This window comes from Erithacus rubecula, assembly GCF_903797595.1.
Source record: "Erithacus rubecula genome assembly, chromosome: 5".
NCBI classification, from domain to species: domain Eukaryota; kingdom Metazoa; phylum Chordata; class Aves; order Passeriformes; family Muscicapidae; genus Erithacus; species Erithacus rubecula.
Window position 1 is genome coordinate 1,085,360 of NC_136687.1, and position 22,389 is coordinate 1,107,748.

Sequence of the window (22,389 nt, forward strand, 5' to 3'; positions counted from 1 at the left end):
TTATACTAGTTCTCAATGCTTTAATATTTGCAGCTCTTAAGTGAAAAACGTGTTATTTACAAACACTACTGTAACTTCAGTTCAGCTGAATGGTGTGATTGAAGCTTTTTGCCTCTTGTATTTATTACACAACTTGATTCAGTAAATATAAAATGACCTTTCCATTTATTTTTGTATTGTTTTACATGTTTATACCTGCAGTTTGTGTGACTTTTACACCTGTAACTCAGATGTGATGGAAAGAACCAATAAACAGTATCCATCCACTGCCTGGCTCTGATTACTTTAATAAACTCACAGGTTCCTAAACTGGAATTTTTAAGCTTTGGGTAGTTTTTATTAAAATTCTTAAGCTGACAGAAAGGTGAGTCGTTTATATTTAAATTAAAATATAAAAATTTAAGGTTTTGTGGGATTTTTTTTTTAGCTGCTATTTTAAGTTTAGACCTTCTTGCTTGTGCTTTTAATTAGGTAAAATTCAAATCAGAAGAAGATTAATCTGCTTTGTGCTTCAGTCTTGTTTTTCAACAGCTGTGTGCGAGCATAAATTGATATTTAGAGTTACAAATACAGGGAGCTGCTAAACATTTTTCTAAGTGTTCCCAGAAATGAGGATGCAGCTTCAAAATCCCTGGATCTGCAATCTGGCTGCCATGGGGAGGGCAATCCCACCTTACCCTTCTTTCCCTCAGGGGCTGAGCATGGATCAGATTTTTGCTGGTTGAACTCTGCCTGCAGCTGATTCTCTGTTTTGCATCACTTTTGCATTTTTAGGGGAAGGTTTTGTGCTCAATCTGGTTTATGTGCACATTGAACAGCAGCTTCTGGGGTTGGGATTGGCATCCAGGAGTTTTCCCTTGCTGGGTTGGGGAAGCAGCTCCCAGCTGTAAATCAGGAATTCCAGGGCAGTGCTGGGGGGAATTTGGGGTGTCCAGGTACAGGATGGGGCTGGGAAAGGGGATCAGGGGGTGCAAATGGGGTATCTGCACCACTGAAGCAGTGCTTTTATTTTCTTTTGTTTTTACTCAGAGTCAGGATTAAAAGCATAAAGGAGATTGAGATTAATTTTCTCGTGTTCAAGTTTAGTTGTTTATTAAATCTTACCTGAAGTACAGAGAGTTCTAAAAGTGAGCTAAATGGAGGAGAATTTAGCAAGTTAACAAGGTTTTTTTAAATCTATACAGTGCAATAGAGAATTAACACTATATTGTTTATGCTTTTGACTCAATAACCAAACTCCTGTGACCCTCAGAGCAGCACTGACTGTCCAACCAGAAACTACAACCTGAAATCATGAAGAAGACAGAGACACCACCCAAAACCCTCCATCATGTCCCATACCTACCACTGTATTCTAAAACCTCTAATTCCAAACCCTTCACCATGTGGAATCACACATTTCTATTTAACTACACACCCATGATTTTAACTCCATCACTCAAATTTGGAATCCTTCTCCAAGGCCTCAGGTCAAAAATCAGTGTTCTCCAAGGGGTCAGTGCCAGAAAGCACAAATTTTAAAACTTCCAGATTTTTGGGATCCAGCAAGGGGGGACCTTGTGGCTCTGCACAACTCCCTGACAGGAGGGGACACCGGGGAGAATTTGGGATCTGGGACAGGGAACAGGGACAGGAGGAGAGGGAACAGCCTCAGGCTGGGCCAGGGGAGGTTTGGATTGGATATTTGGGAAAATTTCTTCATGGAAAAGGTTATCACACATTGCTCAAAAGCTCTCCAAGATTGCCAAGTCCAACCATCCCCATGTCCCCAAGTGCCACCTCCACCTTTTCCATGAAAACATGGAAAGTTAAAAATGCTTTGAGAGGGTTTAGTTGATGGGGAACTGAGTTTCATTTCCTAACAGAGATGAGGTAGATTTTCTTGATCATACCCCAAATTGGGGTTTTCAGTCCTGTTTCTTGCCTTTTTTTTTTTTTTTTTTTAACCTCATTTTGGTCAGTCTGGTTGGATCTGGAGAGATTTCCAGCTCTCCTTAGCTTTCCACCAGCTCCTCTTCCTTCCATGTGAACTCATCTGGAATTTCTTTGCCAGCAAATGGTGCCTCTTTAGCTTCATAAATTAGCAGCCTCATTAAAGTAATGAACTCCCAACAGGAATTGCATGGAAATGGGAGCACTTGTTAATTGAATAGCCCTGGGTCCACTCCCATTGTACACAGTTCCACAAGGTGCTTGTGTGATCCCTCCTATTGAATTGGCTTAAAATAAACCTTCAGGGCAGTTTGATGTCTTGGTAGGAAAGAAAACACCCAATGGGCAAGGCCTGGAGGATTTCAATAGCTTTATTGCTCCAGAACAGACAAAAAAAAAAAAAAAAGCATGGAAAGTAAAATGTGGGTGAGCCATTCATGGCTAGGAAATCAGCAGGCACACAATGCATTGTATAGATCACTGCAAAACTGCCCCACACGAGTGAAACAGGAAATTTCTAATGGTTCCAATTGAGCCTTTGCTCAACCCCACCAAAAATCTTCCATTTTTCTGTGTTATCAAAGTTAGTTCAATATTTGCTTTATATACATCCTGTTCCGGACTTTGATTCCTCTATACAGCACCTTCCTGCCTTCTAATATCTGATTTATTGCAGGGTTCTTTTTCTTCCAAAGGTTTGCCTTTGCCTCTTTAACTCTTTATCTTGTCAGGCTCAGAGCTGGGTCTGGCCACAGCCTTTCCTTGGGTTCTGCTTGCTGTGGGAAGCTCTGGAGAGGAGCTGGCAAAGGAGGAGAGGCCACAGGGGCTGTGGGGATGGGCCACAGGATTTTTGGGACAGGGATGTGGAATATCCAAGGTGCTTGGGTGCATCAAACAGAAATTGGGACTTAAGAGCCCCTTAAGACAGTTCTGCCCCTGTCCTGGGCAGGGACACTTTCCATCATCCCAGTGGATGCAACCTGACACTTCCAGGGATCCACAGTAAATCTGGGAATTCCATTCCAGGATTGTTCCCTCACAGGGAACAATTCCTGCCCAAAATCCCATCCATCCCTGCCCTCTGGCAGTGGGAGCCATTCCCTGTGTCCTGTCCCTCCATCCCTTGTCCCCAGTCCCTCTCCAGCTCTCCTGGAGCCCCTTCAGGCTCTGGGGGATGTTTGAAGGTGTCCCCAGAGCTTCCCAATCCCTCCAGGTTGTGGTGCTGGATTGGGATCTCTGCTCTCCCCGTGCTCTGGGGTTCTTTGCAGCCCTTGCCCATCCCAGGGAAATGAGGAAATTCTCTGCTCTGGGTCAGGAGGGATGTCACCAGCACTCAGGGAAGGAACCAGATGCTGAGGACTGCTCAAAGATGTGTTTCCTGTGCAATCACAGGGAATTCTGTTGTATTTCCCTGAGGAACCTCTGGAGGTAAGTGCAGAAGTTCCCCCTGTACCAGCAGGCACAAAGAAGAGCACAAGGACAGAATTGCAAATTGTGGTGCCTCCTAAATGCCTTGAGCTGCCAGAGCTGACCTGCCCCACTCCCTGTGTTCCATCCTGAACGGATCATTGGGATTGTAGAGCAAGGGGAATGGGCTCCCACTGCCAGAGGGCAGGGATGGGTGGGATTTTGGGAAGGAATTATTCCCTGGGAGGGGCTGGAATTCCCAGATTTGCTGTGGCTGCCCCTGGATCCCTGGCAGTGCCCAAGCCAGGCTGGATCCACCTGGGACAGTGGGAGGAACTGGGTGAGTTTAACAACCCTTCCAACCCAACCCATTCCATCATTCCCTGCATCCCTTGCAGCTTTCCTTCTGCTGAAGATGAAGTAAAAAAATGTTAATTATGCAACTTTCCCCCCAAAATCTGAAAGGCCCTGCTGTCCCCTATCCCTGGCAGGGGGATGTGGTCAGGACAGAGCAGGGCTGGTAGGTGATTTCTCAGAGGCAAGGCCTGGGTTTGCTTGGTTGTGCTGCAGATTAAAATCAGTGCTGCAAAGCAAATGAAGCAGGAATGTTTTGGGCTTGGCTGGCTTTGGGAAGGGTGTCCCTTCCTCTGGCCAAGGTTTGTTTGCTTAGGTGAGGTGGGTGCAAGTTCTAACAATAAACTTTCCTGGCAAGGTGGTGGCTCTTGGAGAGGTCAGGGGAAAAGGACAAAGCAGCAGCAGGGATGGGATGGGATCCTTGGGGGGAGTTTGGGAGGATGGGGTGGGCACAGAGGGATTTGGGATATGCTCCTTCCTGTGTGGGTCTCATCCACCTCACAGAGACAGAGGGGCTTTGCTTTGTGTCCTTTCAGGTCAGTCATTAAAGGGGTTAAGTCAGTGTGGGATGAGAGAAGAAGGGATGCAGGGGGGTTATGGATGTCCCTGGATCCCTGGAAGTGCCCAAGGACAGGCTGGACAGGGCTTGGGGCACCCTGGGATGGTGGGAGGTGTCCCTGCATGGCAGGGGTGGGACTGGATGGGCTTTAAGGTCCCTTCCAACCCAATTCCATGATTCCATTGTTATAATTCAAGGAAGGAAATTTGCAGTTTTAGCCTGGTTGGAACAGGGAGAAAAAATTCCCAATCTGGTCAGACCAGGTGGCTCCAAGCCCTGCCCAGCCTGGCCTTGGACACTTCCAGGGATCCAGGACAGCCAAATCTGGGAATACCTGTCCCAGGGTGTCACCACCTTCAGAACAAAGAGTTTCTTCCTAACACCATTTCTAGAAGCCATCCCCCCTACCTGGTGCTGAGGGACACCAGGAGGGACACTCAGCATCACCCAGCACCTGCTGAGCTCCATCCTGCACTCTCTGCTCCCTCTGGGATGCAGAATCAATTCCTGGGAATCTCCTGCTGCCTCTGGTCCCAAGGCTGAGCCATGAAAACCCTGGTCTGGGACTCAGCATCCTCTCCCTGCAGTTTTCTCATTGCAATCCACATCCCCACCCTACTAACAGGACAGCAGGCAGCAAATCAACATTTTCTTTGTGATCTGGACACTGGAGAGGTTTTGTGATGATTTAAATCCCTGTTTTTCTGCTCTGGGTGTGGAGTTGTCTGTGCAACCTCATCCAGACCTGTTTCCCTCCCTGTTCCAGCCCCAGGTGTGGGCACAGGATCCCTGGCAGTGCCCAAGGCCAGGCTGGACAGGGTTTGGAGCACCCTGGGACAGTGGAAGGTGTCCCTGCTCATGGATGGGGTGGGATGAGATGATCCTTAAGGTCCCTCCCAGCCCAACCCACTCTGGGCTTCCATAATTCTAAAGCAGAAGGTGAAGGATGCTCTTTGCTTTTCCTGAGGAACAAATTGTTTAATGGGTTGGAAACACCCTCAAGGCTGCCAGCCAGCCCTTGATGAATTCACTGACACCTGCACAGAATTTAGGGAAACCTGTCTCAAGCAGGGCATCACACCAGATAAATTATTGTGATTTAATTGAATTGCCTTTTTTTTTCTCTTTATTTTTCCTCTTTCTTTTGTCTCTAAGTCAGAGCCTTTCAGTTATTTATGTATCATATAAAGCCAGATTTCCTCTCATTTCCAGTGGAAGAAAAGGGAGCTGGTGAACCCTATCCTGGAATTTGGGAAATGGTGGCTTCTGGTTCAAAGCCCAGCCCTGGTGCTGAGTTTTTTTGTGCCTTTGCTTCACCAGCAGCTTTTGGGTTTGCATGGAGTGAACCCTCTGGATTCCTTCCATCTTTCCTTCCTTGAAGGGGTCACTTGATCCACAGAGGGAGTTTTGGACTTTTGTGTTAAAAATCCATTCTCAGCCTCAGTGCTGCTGTGGAACTGTAGGAGAAAAGTGGGGAAAAAAAGCAAAATAATGGGAAAAAGATGGAATGAATTCATGCTTGGGAGGAAAAAGCTCAGCTAAAGACTCTGAACACCAAAATCCTCCCATCTGCTCCTGTTTTTTAGCTGACCCTACAGATGATGTAAAGGAAGGGGACAGCTTGATTGAGCTGCTTAAATCCAGGTCAAAGTTCTTTAAAAACCCCAGTGTGAAGCTCCTGTGGAGCTGCAGATCCCTTGCCCCAAATCAGCAGAGCAAGGAGCAGAAATTCCTCTGTTTTTCCTCCCAAGTGAAGATAAAAAGAGGGTAGGAGAAAGAAAAGCAAGAGCAGAGCTGTTTCCCTGCTCCTGTGTTGCCTCTGCTGATGGTTATTTTGGGATCTGAGCTGTGTTTTGTTCCCTTTTTGAGATACCTGAAATGTTCAGTTCAGAATGTCTCAGGGGAAGGCTCAGGGAAAAAGAAAAGAACAGATTCAGCACATTTCTAGTAAAGATGCTGAAGTAAAACCTGAAATTCAAAGTTAATAACACGACCTGGAAGTGTTAATAACAGACCCCCAGCCTGGCTGTCCCATCTTGTGATGCCACCTCAGCCACAGGCAACCAAGTTCTCCAAGGAAAGGAGAATTTCTGGAGACAAAACCCCTTAAAACAGCTAAAAAAAAAAAAAAATTAAAAAAATCCATTTTGTTTTGTCTATAAAGCACAAGTGAACAAAATTCTGGTTACAGCAGCTGGATGATCCCTCAAGTCCTCTCTCAGGACAACATGGAAGGTTTTGGGTGGTGTTTCTTTTTGTTTTCTTCATGATTTCAGGTAGTGGATTTTGGCTGGATGGTGCTGCACTGAGGGTCACAGGAGTTTGGTTATTGAGTCAAAAGTATAAATAATACAGGTGTTAATTCTCTATTGGACTGTTTAGCTTTAAAAGAATTTGTAACTAACCAGATTCAGCTCCATTTTGCTCACTTTTAGCTGGTAGCTAAAACTATTATAGAACTCTCTGTACTTTAAATAAGAATTAATAACCAACCAAGCCTGAGCACAAGAAAAATTCATCTTTTTGTTTTTAATCCTGAGTGAAGACAGAAGAAAATAAAACCAAACCATTGATTAACTGATGCAGTCACCCCTTTTATAGAGAACTCCTGTCCCCACAGAGGGGAAGCAGCACAGCAAAGGGACAAAGGAGGATAACAGAACTCAGGTGGTGAAATGGGTAAGCTGAAGAATGGGCAAAAAAAATCTCCCAAATCCAACATGATTGAGGGGTTTTTTTTTGGTGTTTTTAGTGCAGATTTTAGGACTTTTGTGGCCATTTGTATTGTGATTTTTGATTTTTTAAAATGGTCATTTCAAATAGGATTTCCAACCTTTTTTTTACCAGCCTTTTCCCAGGTTTTCACCCCCAGGAATCCCTGGGATCTCACCAGGTTTGAAACTTTTTTATTTTTATTTTTATTTTTTGTGGTTTAGTGCAGATTGTGGGTGTTTCAGTGCAGATTTTAGGGCTCCCAAGGCCATTTTTAGCATGATTTTGGGGGTATTTTTCACCATTTAGAGTCAGATTTCCCTCGGATTTTTCCCCAATGTTTCCCAACTTTTTCCTGTTTTTTTTCTCCCCCAAAATCTCCTGTACTCTCATGTGGTTTTACGCCAATTTTTGTATTTTTAATGCAAATTTTAAGACTTTTTCTGTTATTTTTGTATCTTCCCTTCCATCCTTTAGCTCTGTAACATCTCTCCTTTCTCCCCTTCTTTTCCTCTCCTTTATTTTCTCTCCTCCTTCCCCCATTCCCAATTAATTGTGTCTGATGAAGAGAATGGCACCTCCCATTTATCTCCTGTGCCCCAGGCCCTCTGCAGACACACCCCCAGCCAAAATTTCTCCCAAAAATATTTTTAACCTTTCCTCCCTTCCCCTCATCTTCCCAAACCAGATCCCCTGGGAACTTGCTGGACGAGATAATTTTCTGTGATTTTGGGAGGCCAAAATTCAGAAAAAAAAAAAAAAATTAATAACATTACTAATGTTAATAATGAGAAATATAAATTCCTAAAACACTGGATTATTCTCACTTGAGTGGTCTCACACAAGAGCTCAGCTCTGCTTGCAGAAATAAACTCCTTACCTGCATTTTTCTTGTCTATACCTGTTTTGTTTTTTTGCCTTGCATTTTCACACAAATCCCAGTTGTCAGGCCAACAAGGGGAAGTTTGAATTTTAACTTGAAGTGGGTGTTGTTTTTTTTTTTCCCCATCTTTCTGTATTTTGAAATCCTCTGGGCAATCCTGTTTTTCCTGGCGCCTTCTCCGACCTGATTGAGTTTTTTGTGCTGTTCTCATCCTAATTTTGGAACTTTTTTTTGGATGATGTGCAGGCTTTTCTTTCAGCTGCCCTTGCAAAGCTGTGGGTCCTGCCCCAGTGCAGATGTTGTTGCTGTTGTGCCCTACACTGGATGGTTGGACTGGGTGACCTGGGAGGTTTTTCCATCCTCAAGGATTCTGTGATTCCATCACCCCCAAGCTGTGGGAGCCTCCCATCCAACATGGAAACAGTGGGGTCAAACCTCCTTGTTTGGCCATGTTTTGGTAGCCAGGGGCTACAGGACTGGCTTCTGGGAAGCTGCTGGAATAAATTAAATTCAATTAATTCCCCCAGCTGAGTCTGTTTTACCCATAGCAGTAACTGGTGAGTGATTCCTGCTCAGTTTTTGGCCAGCTCTGTGCCTGCCTCAGGCCTCCTCCTGACTTTTTGAACCTGGTTTGCTCAGAACAAGGTGTGTTTTATAGCTGCAGGTATGTGCTGTAATCTCCTTCTCCCTGATTTAATCCTGCTGGGCAGAGGGGGCAGGAGAAGCAGGGATGTGTGGGTTTGTTCTCACTGTTGTTTCACGAGTGACTCTCAGCCCAGGGCTGTTATTTTTGGAGAGTTTGGTGCTTGTGTTTATTGCAGAGGCTCCTGGAGCTCTGGGGCTTTGAGGTGTGTAAATCTAAATAAGGATGACATTTAAAATAGGTTACATGCTCCCCCTGAGCGTGCAGAGAGGAAATATGAGTAGACTGACTTCAGATCCTTCAAGTAAAAAAAAAATCCCCCGTGGGAGTGTCATTGAAGTTCTCAGCACCTCCAGGTAATTATATTCTGACATAAGTTGTTTGGACCACAATTCAAGGTAACTCTAATCTGGACCTCATTATGATGGATAAAGAGGAATTAATCACTGAGCTGGAAGTGGGATTGTTCCCTGGAGGTGTGTGGTCGTGACCTGCCTGCTGAAATTTGGGCAAAGATGGGACATTTTTAGCTAAAACTGTGTGTGTGAGCACAGATCAGGGAGAGGTTTGAGAGGGTGGGACAGCACAGCTGACAAGAGTTAACAAAAAAGGAAGACAAAACAAGAGAAATTACAGTTTTTGGGAGCCTGCTGGGTCTGCAGGTACAATTTCCCTTCCAGAGCTGCCCCTGGATGATGAACAGCTGGGATGGAGAGGGGAGGAGCAGAATTCCATCTCTCCTTGGAAAGGAAGGCTCATGCACAGGTACTCAGCAGTTTGGGGGACAGCAGCCACTTCCAGCAGTTTTCCAGGCTCTGACTTTTAGGGCTGGGCTCTGTCTGCTTAACCTTGAAGGGTTAAGAGATGATTTTTTTTTTTGTTTAGGGTTATTCCCAGCCCTGGCACAGCTGCCCAGGGCAGTGCTGGATGTCCCAGCCCTGTGGATGTGGCACTTGGGGACATGGGGCAGTGGTGGGATTGGCAGTGCTGGGGGAATGATTTGACTCAAAGATCTGAGTGGAATGATGGAATAAATGATTCTGTGGGTCTCATTCTGAAACACACCCAAGGGATCTCAATTCCCACTGTGCTTCTCTTCCCCTTACCCCAAGAGGATGGCTCCATATGGAATATTGAGAGGAGAAAGGTCTGAGGATCTTTTCTTGTTCAGTTTCCAGCACCACAGGCAGGAGTTCAGCTGATCCTGACTAACACAAGCTCTTCCCCTGGTTGAAAGTGATCCTTGTGCTTTGTTCTTCAGGAGAATCTTCCAACACAGCAGGTTTCCTGTCCAATGTGGATCCTGATATTTTACATGCAGTGATTATTTCCTGGCCCAGAAAAGGTTTAAACCTACCTGAGCTTTTGCTACAACTCAAATTTAAATTGCCAGACCCGAAGGAAGCAAACCAGCTTCCCCCACTACCTTTGGTGCAGCATCCAAAAAAATAACCCAGTGGTTTTTCCTTTATTGTTGGAACCAGAATCCCCCTTTGAAGCATCAGTCCAGGGATTGGAGCAGCATTTCCTCTGTGCATCTTTTAACCCACCTAAATAGGAACATGGGGTTGTATTTCAGGAATTTGGGGGTTGGCAGAGTTCAAGGGCAGAGTTGCCTGTGCTTTCTGCCCAGTGATGAGATGTTTTCCTTTCTTGCCTGTTCCCTCTCTTTGTTTCAATCCTCAAGATTTACACACCATCCTTGACAAGAAAGGCCTGTAAGATATTTTAAAGATATAAATGATAAAATGCTGCATCCCTACTTTATTTTCCCTTTCCTCTGCCCAAGCAAGGAGGCTTTACTATATATTTACATTTTAAAAATCTTGCTGCCATCTGAAGCTGCTGGCTGCAGTTTGGGGCCTTCTTGGGTGTTTTTTAAAAATTCTTTTTTTTTTTTTTTTTTTTCTCTTCATTATCCTCTCGAGAGCAAGAAACCAAGTTCCTTGAATAAATGTCAAATAAAACATTCCAAACAATTATTCAAGCTGGTAATAAGCAGTGAGACATCCTTCCTGTAGAGAAGCTGAACAATGGTTTCCCCTGACAGAAGCACAGTATTAGGAGCCTTCCATGTGCTGGGGCTGGTTTAAAGGGAGGCAGAATCTGACAGGGATTGGGGCCCCAGTGAGAATCTGGGTATCCTGGGGGAAGAAAAGCTCTGAGAGCAACACCCTGACTCCCCCCACGACAAAATTCTGGGAGTTTTGTCCCCATCTCCTCAACATCCTCCAATTTTGAGAATGTTTGCTTCCTTCCCTGGGGTTTTTAATCCCAAATTCTGGGAGTTTTGTCTCTGTCTCCTCGACACCCTCCAATTTTGAGAGTGTTTTCTTCCTTCCCTGGGGTTTTTAATCCCAAATTTTGGGACTTTTGTCCCCATCTCCTCACCATCCTCCAGTTTTGAGAGTGTTTTCTTCCTTCCCTGGAGTTTTAAATTCTGGGAGTTTTGTCCCTGTCTCCTCAACATCCTCGAATTTTGAGAATGTTTGCTTCCTTCCCTGGGGTTTTTAATCCCAAATTCTGGGATTTTTATCCCCATCTCCTCAACATCCTCCAGTTTTGAGAGTGTTTTCATCCTTCCCTGGAGTTTTTAATCCTTCCCAGCTCACCCTGAGCCATCCTCACCTCCAGCTCCAGCCTCCAGGGAGGAGCAGTGCTGAATCCCAGTTTGACCAGTTTGCTCCTGGTGAGCACATCCCCTTCCCATTTTTGTCCAGCAACACCCCCTCTCCTCCAGGAGCTGGATTCCCTGGGGAGGGGATTCCCTGGGGTGGGAAAAGCAGCAGGTAACACTCTCAGCTATGGACAAACTCCTTATTTTGCCTTGCTTCTCCCCATTTTTGGATGCCCAAATGTGGGAGCACGATGCTCACACTGATGTCACTCCCCAGGGGTGACCAGGAGGGGCCTCTCCAGGTGAACCTGGCACTGATGGCTTTGTCCTTGCTGCAGCTGGAGGCCACCTCAGCACTGGGGACATGGGGAAGGTGACAGTGGGGACAGAGTGGCCAGGTTGGAAAGGCTGTGGCTGCTGGAGCTGCTCCCAGTCCTGCAGTGCAGCTCAGCCCCCAGGGGAAGAGTCAGTTCTGGCTGATGGGTCCCAAACAACAAATGAGGAAATGGGATGTGTCCTAAATCCTGCACAAACACAGAGAACAGGAGGAACCCAGGAGAGGGCAGAGCTCCTCGGGTAGTTCTTGCTCAGAGCAGCATCTGAATCTTTATTAACCAGTTCAGACATGGCCAGAAAAGGTTGGGATGTCTGGAGAGTCAGGAGCAAAGTTCCCCTTTGGGCTGTTCCCCTTGATGCCAAAATTTCCCACCTTTTGGTGAAAAACCCAGCAATTAAAAGTTTTTTTTTTTTCAATTTTTCTCTGTTGTGTGGCCCCAGGCAGTGGATCTGGCAGAAGCACAGCCAGCTGCTGTCCTGGGAGCCAGTGTGCTCAAACAGGCCCTTGGCTGGGGGAGTCACCTCGATGGTCACTTGTTCTTGGACAGCATCACCACCCCATGAATCCTCTCCATTTGGGGTGTCCTGGAGTTTGGAGAGATGGAGGTGGATCCTGTTCTTGCTTGTGGGAGATCCCAAATCACTGCCACGCTTTAGGAATTAATTCCTAATATTTTAGGAATTAATTTAATTTTCCCGTTATTATCATTAGAAGTGTTATTGAATTATTTTTTTCTAAATTTTGGCCTCAAAATCACAGAAACTCACAAGCTTCTGGCTCAGGGTGTGTGCTGACCAGGGAGGAGAGGAGAGTAGGAGCTCCAAAGGAGAGGTGCTGGTGGTGCAGCAGTGCTGGGGCTCTTTCCAAAGATTTTTGCTCCTTGGTTGGACATAATCAACCTTCTGCTCAGGATCTCCACTCAGCAGCACCCAATGGTCACCAGCAGCAGCTCCATCTGCTCCTCCAGGCTTTAAATCCAACCTGAACCCACCTTCCCAGCAGAAATGAAACCCCTCTGAGGAGATCACTGTGGAGGAGAAGTGTCCTGTGGTGCCCTTGGCTTCACACGGTCTGGGGTTGCAATCCAGGATGTGCCAGCAATGTGTGTTCTGTCCCATCTGCTGACCCGGCTGGGGCAGTGCCCCTGATCTCCTGGCACATATTCTCTGCTAATGGGCCATCTTTAAACCAGCTGGGCAATCATCTTTATCTTCCACAGCCCATCCTCCCTCCAGGAGATATCTCCTGTTCATGGCCACTGAGTCCCAGGGCATGGCTGATAAAATTCCATCATCCCACTGGGAGATGCTCCAGCCAGGGCAGGAGCCAAGCCTTTCCTACCCAGAGAAAAACTGAGATTTGGAACACCAGAGCAGCCTTTCCACTGGATTCCAGAGGAAAGCCAGACCCTTCCACATCATCCCTGGAGCTTCAGAGGAAACTGCACCTTCTCCAGGAGCACTGCTCCAGCTGAGCCACATCTGCCCCTGCAGGAGGATGCAGCACCATGGAATGGGACTGTGCCACCACCCTGACTGACTGACTGTGCCAGCTTGGATTCTGACTCTGGCAGGGTTGGGATTGTTCTGTGTAATACTGCATTGCTATTTTAATTTTCCTAGTGAAGAACTGTTATTCCTAATTCCCATATCTTTGCCTGAGAGCCCCTTAACTTCAAATTATTATTATAATTTAGAAGAAGAAGGTTTCCATTCTCCATTTCAAAGAGAAGCTCCTGCCTTTATTGGCAGACACCTGTCCTTCAAACCAGGACATACCCAAACCCTCTGTGTGCCATGTCCTGCTGCTCACAAACCCACTCTGCAATACCAGGGACCAGCTTTTGGTGCAGAAAGCCTCCTCAGGAGATTTCCCTCTTCTCCTGGGCAGAAGGGATATCTGCCTGATTTTGCCACAGGGGACAGGGAAAAGTTCCACAAGCCCTGAAGAATTCGAGGCTGTCTCACCTCAGCACCTCACCAGCTCCATGGCTAGAAAACCCTCATTAAATTATATTTCCCACCTTTTTTTTTTTTTTTTTTTTTTTTCTCAAAAACACAGGGAAAACAGCCACAGCGAGCAAGACTTGATTCCTTTAGCCTGGCACAGGGATGAGCTGCGTGCCTCAACCCCTGCAGACCAAGCCTGTCCTGCCTGCCCAGTGCCCAGGGGTGGATTGTCCCACGCCCAGCGTGTGCCTGCTCTGCATCCTGCCCTCCTCACCACCATCCTGCCCTCCTCACCACCATCCTGCCCTCCTCTCCACCATCCTGCTGGGGACAGGGCAGGAGGGAGCCCTGCCCAGCGGGAGCCCTCGGCACCCGTGCCCTGCACAATGTCCATTTGTTCTGGGTGCTAACACCAAATGACAAAAGGCTCCAGATTCATGCTGAACAAAATTGTCCCCTTGCTAATTATTAGATTATGAAATGTGTTTCATAATGTAATGAATAATTGGGGGGGGCATGCTGGCTTATTTTATTTTTTTTCCTCTTCTTTCCCCCCTGCTTGAATCTGGATTTTTTCATTGTTGGTAGGTTGAAACAGAGATGCAAAAAGAATGGGAAAGGCTGGGTTTTATTTGTGCTTTGCCTGTTAAAGCTGTGACTTGGCTCACACAGTAAGTGCAAACAATTCTCTCCTGGCAAGTGTTCAGTGGGGACATTACTGATGACAGACTTTATTAAGTGCAGGTTTGGTTGTTATTAAATTCGCTCTGTGCTTGTTTCCGAAGCTGCTGGCCTGGCTGGCTGCATCCCATTAGGATCTTTAGGAAGAAAGAAAGGAACAGAACATTGTATGCAGCACAGCCAGCGATGAGGTGATAGGGAAGCCAGCACTGGGGAAGGAGACCCAAGGAGATAATTAATTGCTACGTTTAAAACAAACATTTGTTTGGTTTATTGAGTTAATTCAAGCCATGCCTTGGAGATTCCTGGTTTCCAGGTGAAGCTGGGCATGTGTTCCCATGTCAGCATGCTCAGGGCTGTGGGAGGTCAATGTATGTTGGATTAATTGTGTTTTTTTTTGGGGAAAAAAACCCACCATTAAAGTAGAGGCATGTTTCTAATTTCTCAGAGCCTTGTTTAAACTCTTCCCTTTTCCCATCCCAGCTATTGTATGGACAGCACGCCACCAATGACAGCCTTTCTATACAAAATAAATTTCTTCTAATGTCTTCATTTCATGACTGAATGCCTCCACTGCTGCAGTTCCCAACCCTAATGGCCCCAAGCCACGTTAAAAATTAAAAGGTTCCAGCATCCAGCAGGTGGGGGCCAGGTATTTCCTGAAAATCAAGTCCCTTTTCAAGGTGTCCCAGCTCCTGATCCATCAGAGGGGGATTTGTGTGAGGAATCTTGGCTGATTCTTTGGAAGCACTTGAAGCAAATGGGAGCTGCTCAAATTTAATAGAGCAGGAATTGATCCACAGTAGTCAAAGAGGAAAAATTGGATGATTTTACACTCAAGATTTCAAGTGTTTTTGGACTGAGATTTTTCATGTGTACCCTGTGAGGTGATTCCTTGCTCCCATCAGCCTAGATCAATATAACCATAATTTTGGATCAACAACTGGTTTAGTGTAGACATCTGGGTTTTGTTTTTTTTTTTTCACTCTGAATTTGCAATTTGCTCTTTAAAGCACATTTCTGATATGGGGCTGGCTGTTGGGGCTGCCTGCAGTGGTTAGATCCAGGAATTACAGTTCTTTCCCTCCACAAGGTGAGAAATCCACAAAGAAAAACAGGAAAAAGTTGGATTTATCTTTTTTTCCTTGCTTCTAACAGAATAATCTCCTTTCAGCTCAGTTTTGGGGTGAAAAAGGAAACTGTGCCTGCCACCCAGTGAGTTTTGTAGTTGGGGGACAAGAACTCCTCCAGCCAAAGGGGCTCCAAGGAAGGATGAGGATGGGATGTGCCAGGCAGGTTTGCTCCCCTGGCTTCTCTTGCAGCCAGCAAGGACCCAAAACTCCCTTTGGGCTCCATCTCTGTGTCCTTTGACCATCACAAACCACGGGAGGGAGGGGAGAGAATAACAAAATGCTTCTCCTCCCTCGTTCTTCCCCTCAGGCTTTTGAGGCACCACTAATGACAGTGGGTGAGAGTCTGTGTTTTGCAATTTATCACTTTGGCACCCAGATGAAGGGACTGGCTGCACTCCTGGTCTCCTCTTTTCCCTCTGAGGTCACAGATTTGTCTTGTTTGGCTTTATTTATTTATTTATTTATTTTTTTTTTTGCCTGGGATCCTCTGCTTTTTCCACAGAGGTGACCTTGGCTGAGAGGTAAATTCCCCTCCCCGGGATGCTCTGAGGTTCTGGGGTGAAGAAGAACCACCAGAGCTTTACACAAAAGGCAGAATTGACTTCTAAACTATTCCCAATTCCATTTGAATTTCACAGGCCACTCTCTGCTCAAAAGCTCTGTCACAGCCCATTCTGGCATCCTGGAAATAGCAGTTTGATTTCTGGGTAAGTAATAACCTCCCTCAGTCAAAAGCTTTCCAGGGTGCTTTGTCTGCTGTCCATTTATTTATTTTCTATAAGGAAGATGACTCCCCTCAACCCTGAGATTGCTTTATCTCCCACGTTGCTCTCTCCCTGAAATAAATTGCAGGAAAAATCCATATACTCCTAGGAGAACCCAGGGGAATGGATGTACAAAGGGTGCCTGGGCAAAATGAATATTGTGCTGATTCCATCTGAAAAATCATTATAAAGCTGCAGTCAGAGAAAACCAACTCCACCCCTCCTCCTTTCATTTTAAAAACTGGAGCATGAATGTTTCAGGCCATGTTTTATCTGGGAGTCTCCCTTCCCAGCTTGGGAACACAATGAGGATTGTGTCCCAGGTATGCTGGAGTTATTTTGCTACTGTTGGTGAATTTAGATGGGAAAAGTCAGGCACAAAAGGGCTTAAGTGATTTGCTTCAATTAACTATAATTTATGAACCCTAATTCCCAGTTTACTAATCAGAGTATCACACAATGGCCCTGATTTCACAAATTGCTTAAATATGTGCCTCTGCTCTGCTTGATGTTAAACATGTGCCTAAAAATAGGCAGATGGGCCATTTTGGGAGGAGAAATGTTTTCCCAACGAGATTTTATATCTCTAAAATTTAGCCCTTGTGTTTCATTTATCTGCTTTGAGGAGGGGAGAGTTTGGAAAAAGAAGGGAGAGATGAAATCTGATGGACTCTGATGGTTTAAAAACTCTCTGCTCAAAGTTTTCTGAGACATGAGGGGCTGAAGGAGCTGCCAGTGAGGATTCTCAGGGACACTGGGTCTCAGTGAAGTGCTCAGGGTGAAAAAGGAAGGAAAAAAAATCATCATTCTTGCAGGGTGAGAGGAGAAGAACACCATGGAAGGAGCAGGAAAACCATCAACACCCCAGTGGTTGTGATGGGATGGATGGAAAGGGAAGGGAGATTCCTCCACACCACCAGCAAAGGAGGACTGAGCTCACATTTGGCATTTCACTGTCCCTGCCCTTATTTTTCTGTTTTTGTTACAGAGATGCCCAGAGACTGCAGTTTCCAGCTCTCTCCAGCAGCCAGCTGGGATGACCTGCAGAGGAGATAATTTTATGGAGTGATTCCCCTACCCAGGCCTGTTACTTGAGAACATATTCTAATATTCCATCTAAACCCAGCTCTTCCAAGGATTTATATGTGATTTAATAACCAAAAGGTTTTTATCAGTGTCTACTCTGACTTTCCAAACCTTGTGGCTCTGCACAACTCCCTGGCAGGAAGGGACAGATGGGGGTCAGGCTCTGCTCCCAGGGGACAGGCTCAGGCTGGATATCAGGAAGAATTTCCTCATGGAAAACCTGGTCAGACATTGGAAGGGGCTGCCCAGGCAGGTTTGGAGTCCCCACCCCTGGAGGGGGACACCTGGACATGGCACTCAGAGCTCTGGGCTGGTGACAAAGTGGGGATTGGTCATGGCTTGGACTCTGTGATCTTGGAGGTTTTTTCCAACCCCAGTGATTCTGGGATTCATCCTGTGCAGTCCTGTTGACCTGAAGGTTTGAGGACACTGATGGATGTTGAAAAGCTCCTATCTCTGCCCCTTGCTCTAGGTGATGTTTCATTCTCCTTCTCTTTTCCCCATGCTCAGCTAAAAACAACCCACACTCACTGGTGTTTTAAATTGTTCTCAGCAAGATAATTACCTATTAGAAATTCCACAATTATTTCATTATGTATTATTACAGAAAAAAAATTAAAAACACAATCCCATAATGCAGTTAATGGAAATTATTAAGTTCTACAAATAACTTCCATGAGAGTCATTATGTGCTGAACATGGGTTGAGGAATCCCAGGCAATTACATATGGAGCCACATCAGAGCAGAGTTGCTGTGAAAATGAGGATTTGTCACTTTGTAAGTGACACTCACCACAGACTAATGAGCAGAAAACTCCATGGATCTTCTGCAAGGAGTTCTTGAGAGTGTCCCTGAAAATAGACAGGTGAGTCCAGAGTTTCAGGAGTGTGTTGGAGGGGTTGGGATTGCCAAATTGCTGGGATTTATCCAAAATCAGGATGAGCCTTGTGTGTGTTGTGGATGCTGCAGGGGTCTCACCTGGGCATGACCAACCTGTCCCAGTGTCCTGGTTTGAAGGACAGGTGTCTGCCAATAGAGGCAGAAGCTTCTCTTTGAAATGGAGAATGTAAACCCCCTCCCTCCAAATTATTATAATTTCGAAATTAAAGGGGCTCTCAGGCAAAGATACGGGAATTAGGAATAACAGTTCTGCACTAGGAAAATTAAAATAGAAATGCAGTATTACACAGAACAATCCCAGCCCTGCCAGAGTCAGAATCCAAGCTGGCACAGTCAGTCAGTCAGGGTGGTGGCACAGTCCCATTCCATGGTGCTGCATCCTCCTGCAGGGGCAGATGTGGCTCAGCTGGAGCAGTGCTCCTGGAGAAGGTGCAGTTTCCTCTGAAGGTGCAGGGATGATGTGGAAGGGTCTGGCTTTCCTCTGGAATCCAGTGGAAAGGCTGCTCTGGTGTTCCAAATCTCAGTTTTTCTCTGGGTAGGAAAGACTTGGCTCCTGCCCTGGCTGGAGCATCTCCCAGTGGGATGATGGAATTTTATCAGCCATGCCCTGGGACTCAGTGGCCATGAACAGGAGATATCTCCTGGAGGGAGGATGGGCTGTGGGAAGATAAAGATGATTGCCCAGCTGGTTTAAAGATGGCTCATTAGCAGAGAATATCTCTGACAGAGATCAGGGTCACTGCCCCACCTGGTTTAACAGATGGTGATAGAATACAGACTTTTGGCCACATCCTGCATTGCAAACGCAGCCAGAGTTCAGGAGGCACTGCTGTCCTTCCACTTGATGTTCCAGATGTGGCTGCTCTCCTGCTGCTGGCACCACGGGACACTGTGCTCCAGTCAAACCCTGGGATCTCCACACAGCTCCATCACAGTCAGCAGGGGTGATAAATTCAGCCAACCCTGCTCTGTTCTTGCTTTCTAGGAGTGCAACCCAACCTTCGTGGTGAGTGCATCTCCTGCTCACAGCCACCACCCTGCTCCTGCTGTTGGACATGTCCCTTCTGTCCCCACAGTGAGTCCCAACCCTCCTCCCTCATGTTCCTGGTTCTGGTTGATCTGTCAAAGCCAGATGTGCTCCTCCATCCAGGAGGAGGAGGAGAGAGGCAGCTGCTTTGTCCAAGGAAATGGTGTGCCCATGAAATAATGGAATGGTTTGGGTTGGAAAGGACCTTGAAGATCATCTAATCCCACCCCTTGCCATGGGCAGGGACACCTCCCACTGTCCCAGGTGGCTCCAAGCCCCATCCAGCCTGGCCTTGGACACTTCCAGGGATCCAGGAGCAGCCACAGCTTCTCTGGGCACCCTGTGCCAGGGCCTCAGCATCCTCACAGGAAGAATTTCTTCCAAATATCTCACCCCAAACCTGCTCTCTGCCAGTTGAAACGATTCTGGTTGTGTGTCCCCTCCTCAGACCTTCAAAGGCCTGGAGAAGAATGCCCAAGGTGATTTTACCTGCAAATCTCCTGGCAAAAAGAGACACAACCATTTGAGGTTTGCAGGACCTGCTCTGGCGTGTGGATCTTGTGAGAGAGAGAGAGACCCGAGATTCCATCCTCATCATGTTCTAGGAAAGGGAAAACACCAGGCAGCCTCAGGCCAACAGAAAGTCCTATTATTCCCCAAACCATCCCATTCCTTCTGCCCAACCCTATTTCTGTGCTTTCCCCCCCTGGAAGCCTTGAGAGCTCTTCCATCCATCACAGCTCAGGGAGCAGAGAGCTGCCAAGGCCCTGGGGCTGCTGAGCTCCCATGAGACCAGCCCTGCCCCATCCAGGGGAGCACAGGACATTGTCTGCCACACATGGATGTCATAGGGTGCAGGACACAAAGCCAGGGATTGTGCTGGCATTCCAGTGTCCCCAGATGACTGCTGCCAGCCCTGCTGCCTTCCCATCATCCAGGAAGAGCCCCCAGTGCACTGAGGGGGAAGCAGGGGGGCTTTGCTGGTGGCTCTGGGCTCACCTGGGTGCTGGGATCGTTTTCCATGGTGGGAATCAATCCTGCTCCAGGCATTTTCCTGAGTTCAAGGTTTCAGTTCACATCTGCAGCATGAATGCTGTGGAGTCTGTTCTGGTCTCTCTGTTTGGATTGGATCCTAAAAGTCCATTCCAACCTCAGTGATTCCCTGCAGGACACAAAGAGCCTGAATGCAGGAGGTGAGTTGTGATAAAAGGGACTTTTGCTGTCTGCAAAATCATGGAACCAAACTTAGGACCATACTGCCCACACCTTCTCCAGTTCTCTCTGGGATTTGGGAGCAGTGGGATGATGATGGCCTGGATGGACAACCTGGAACACCCAGATTTCACCTGAAGTGGGGAGGATGGGTGAGCAAAAGGAAACTGGGTCACTATTCCACATGTTGGAGTTGCTGGAAAAACAATGCTCACCACAAAAACCCCCAAACCTGCTTTTCCCCCCCTACACTTCAAATTTAAAATGTAAAATTACAATTTATGGGGTGTTTCCCTCATTTTTGTAGGCCTGGTTTTATAGAAGCCTGAGGGCTGGAGTTGCAGGAGGAAATGAGGGTGACATTTCCATTCCTTTGGATCAGCTGGTTGGGATGGGCAGTGTCATTGTCCTCTCTGTCCCTTCAGTGTGTCCAATGGCCCAGAATATCTTGTCCTAGAGATGGATCTCTCCAGTGGAGCTACTTTGCAACACAAACATTTCCAGAAGGTTCCCAGCCCTTCCCCAATTATCATCTCCCTGTATTTATGCAGAAGAAAATCTGGCTGGTGGCTCAGTTGTGTTTTTTTGAGGCTGTGAAACCCCACTCAAACTCATGCACCAAACTGAGTGGAAAGGGATTTTTTTCCCCCCTATCACTAAAATTTCACTTTTTAAATCCCCCACCTGACCCCAAAGAAAGCTTTCCTGCCCCTTCCTCCCATTCAAACATTCCCATTTCTGGGCTCTTCCCTCCTTTGTGATAGCATGAGCATTTTTAGCAGCAGGCTTTTCTTTCCCTGGGTTAAATTTAGTCCAGGTCATTCCTCCAACGTCCTGCCCCTGCTATTTCATTCCTCAAAGACTTTCCTGTCTCAACCATCTGTAAGATAGTTTCACACAGATGGAAATTCCTTTCTTTTTCACTTCTGGGAAATGTTTGGTGTTGTAATGGCTGAAGATTTTCCTTGGGATGTGGGTTTTGAAAGGAATTAATGCAGCCAGGAGAGCACATATGTTTAATAGTGCTGCTCCTGCTGCTCATCCACATTTCTGGAGCCTGCAGCTGTGAGGCAAACAAATAATAATAGTTATTCCCAAGGAAAAAAAAATATTACTCAGCCATCCAACATCTACCTCCTTGCCTGTCTGAACATCTCAAATTGATGCCAAGTCTGGGCTGTTCTTTGTTTCAGACATTGAGGGCAAGCAGTGGGGCCTAGGTAAGAGCTGAAATGTTCCCAAGTAATCCCAGCCTTGATTATCATGGAATCATAGAAGGATTTAGGTTGGAATGGACCTTAAGGATCATCCAGATCCACCCCCTTGCCATGAGCATCTTCCACTGTGAGGTGGAAGGTCCTGAAGAAATGGGTCAGAGCATGACTGGGTCAGCTGCTGTAGCTGCTGCTCCCAGTGTTTGGAGTTGAAGGATGGAGCTGTTTCCTCCAAAACCATCCAGGAAATGATCCTGCCATGCCCCTAACATGGTCAGCATGGACGGATGGGTGTAAGCAGTTTGGAAATTACTCCTAGATGTCAGAGAAACAGGTTCATCTTTGCACTGCCTGGGGCTCTCCCCTCCTGCACCCAGGGCTGGTGGGGACAGGGGACAATCCTGTGCCCCACAGCAGCAGAACCAGGCAGCAGAGCTCCCAAACCCCACTTCTGGATGGTCACTGAACTCCTCCACTGCTGCTCTTGGCTCCAGTCATTCCTGGCTTGGAGGGAGAGATGAAGTGCACCAGGTTTTAATGCAGCTGGAGCTTTGAATAAACAGGGAAACAACTTGTTCCCATGACTCCCCACTGCCTTGGAGGTATTTTTGGTTGTTTATTACCCTCTTGTTCCTGTCTTCCAAATCCCTCCTCCTCTCTCTTCTCTTTTTAATGGACTAGGTAGACTCTGAAATCCTCAAGCATCCTTCCTCCCGAGGGATATCTGGCCTCGGGCGAGGTACAAATTGCAGGTTTAACAATAAGGGAGAGCACAATTATCCCCTGTGCCTCTGGGCTGTCGCTAACGAGCTGGCACAGGAGCTGAGAATGCTGCAAAGGTTCGGCGTTTTCTGCTCAGGAGATTGTGCTGACCCTGGGGCAGAGATGACTCCGGGTCAGGGAATGGGGAGGAATTACAGGAGATCAAACAATCCATTTTCTGCACATTTTACAGCCAAAGAAACAGCCCAGGAGTGA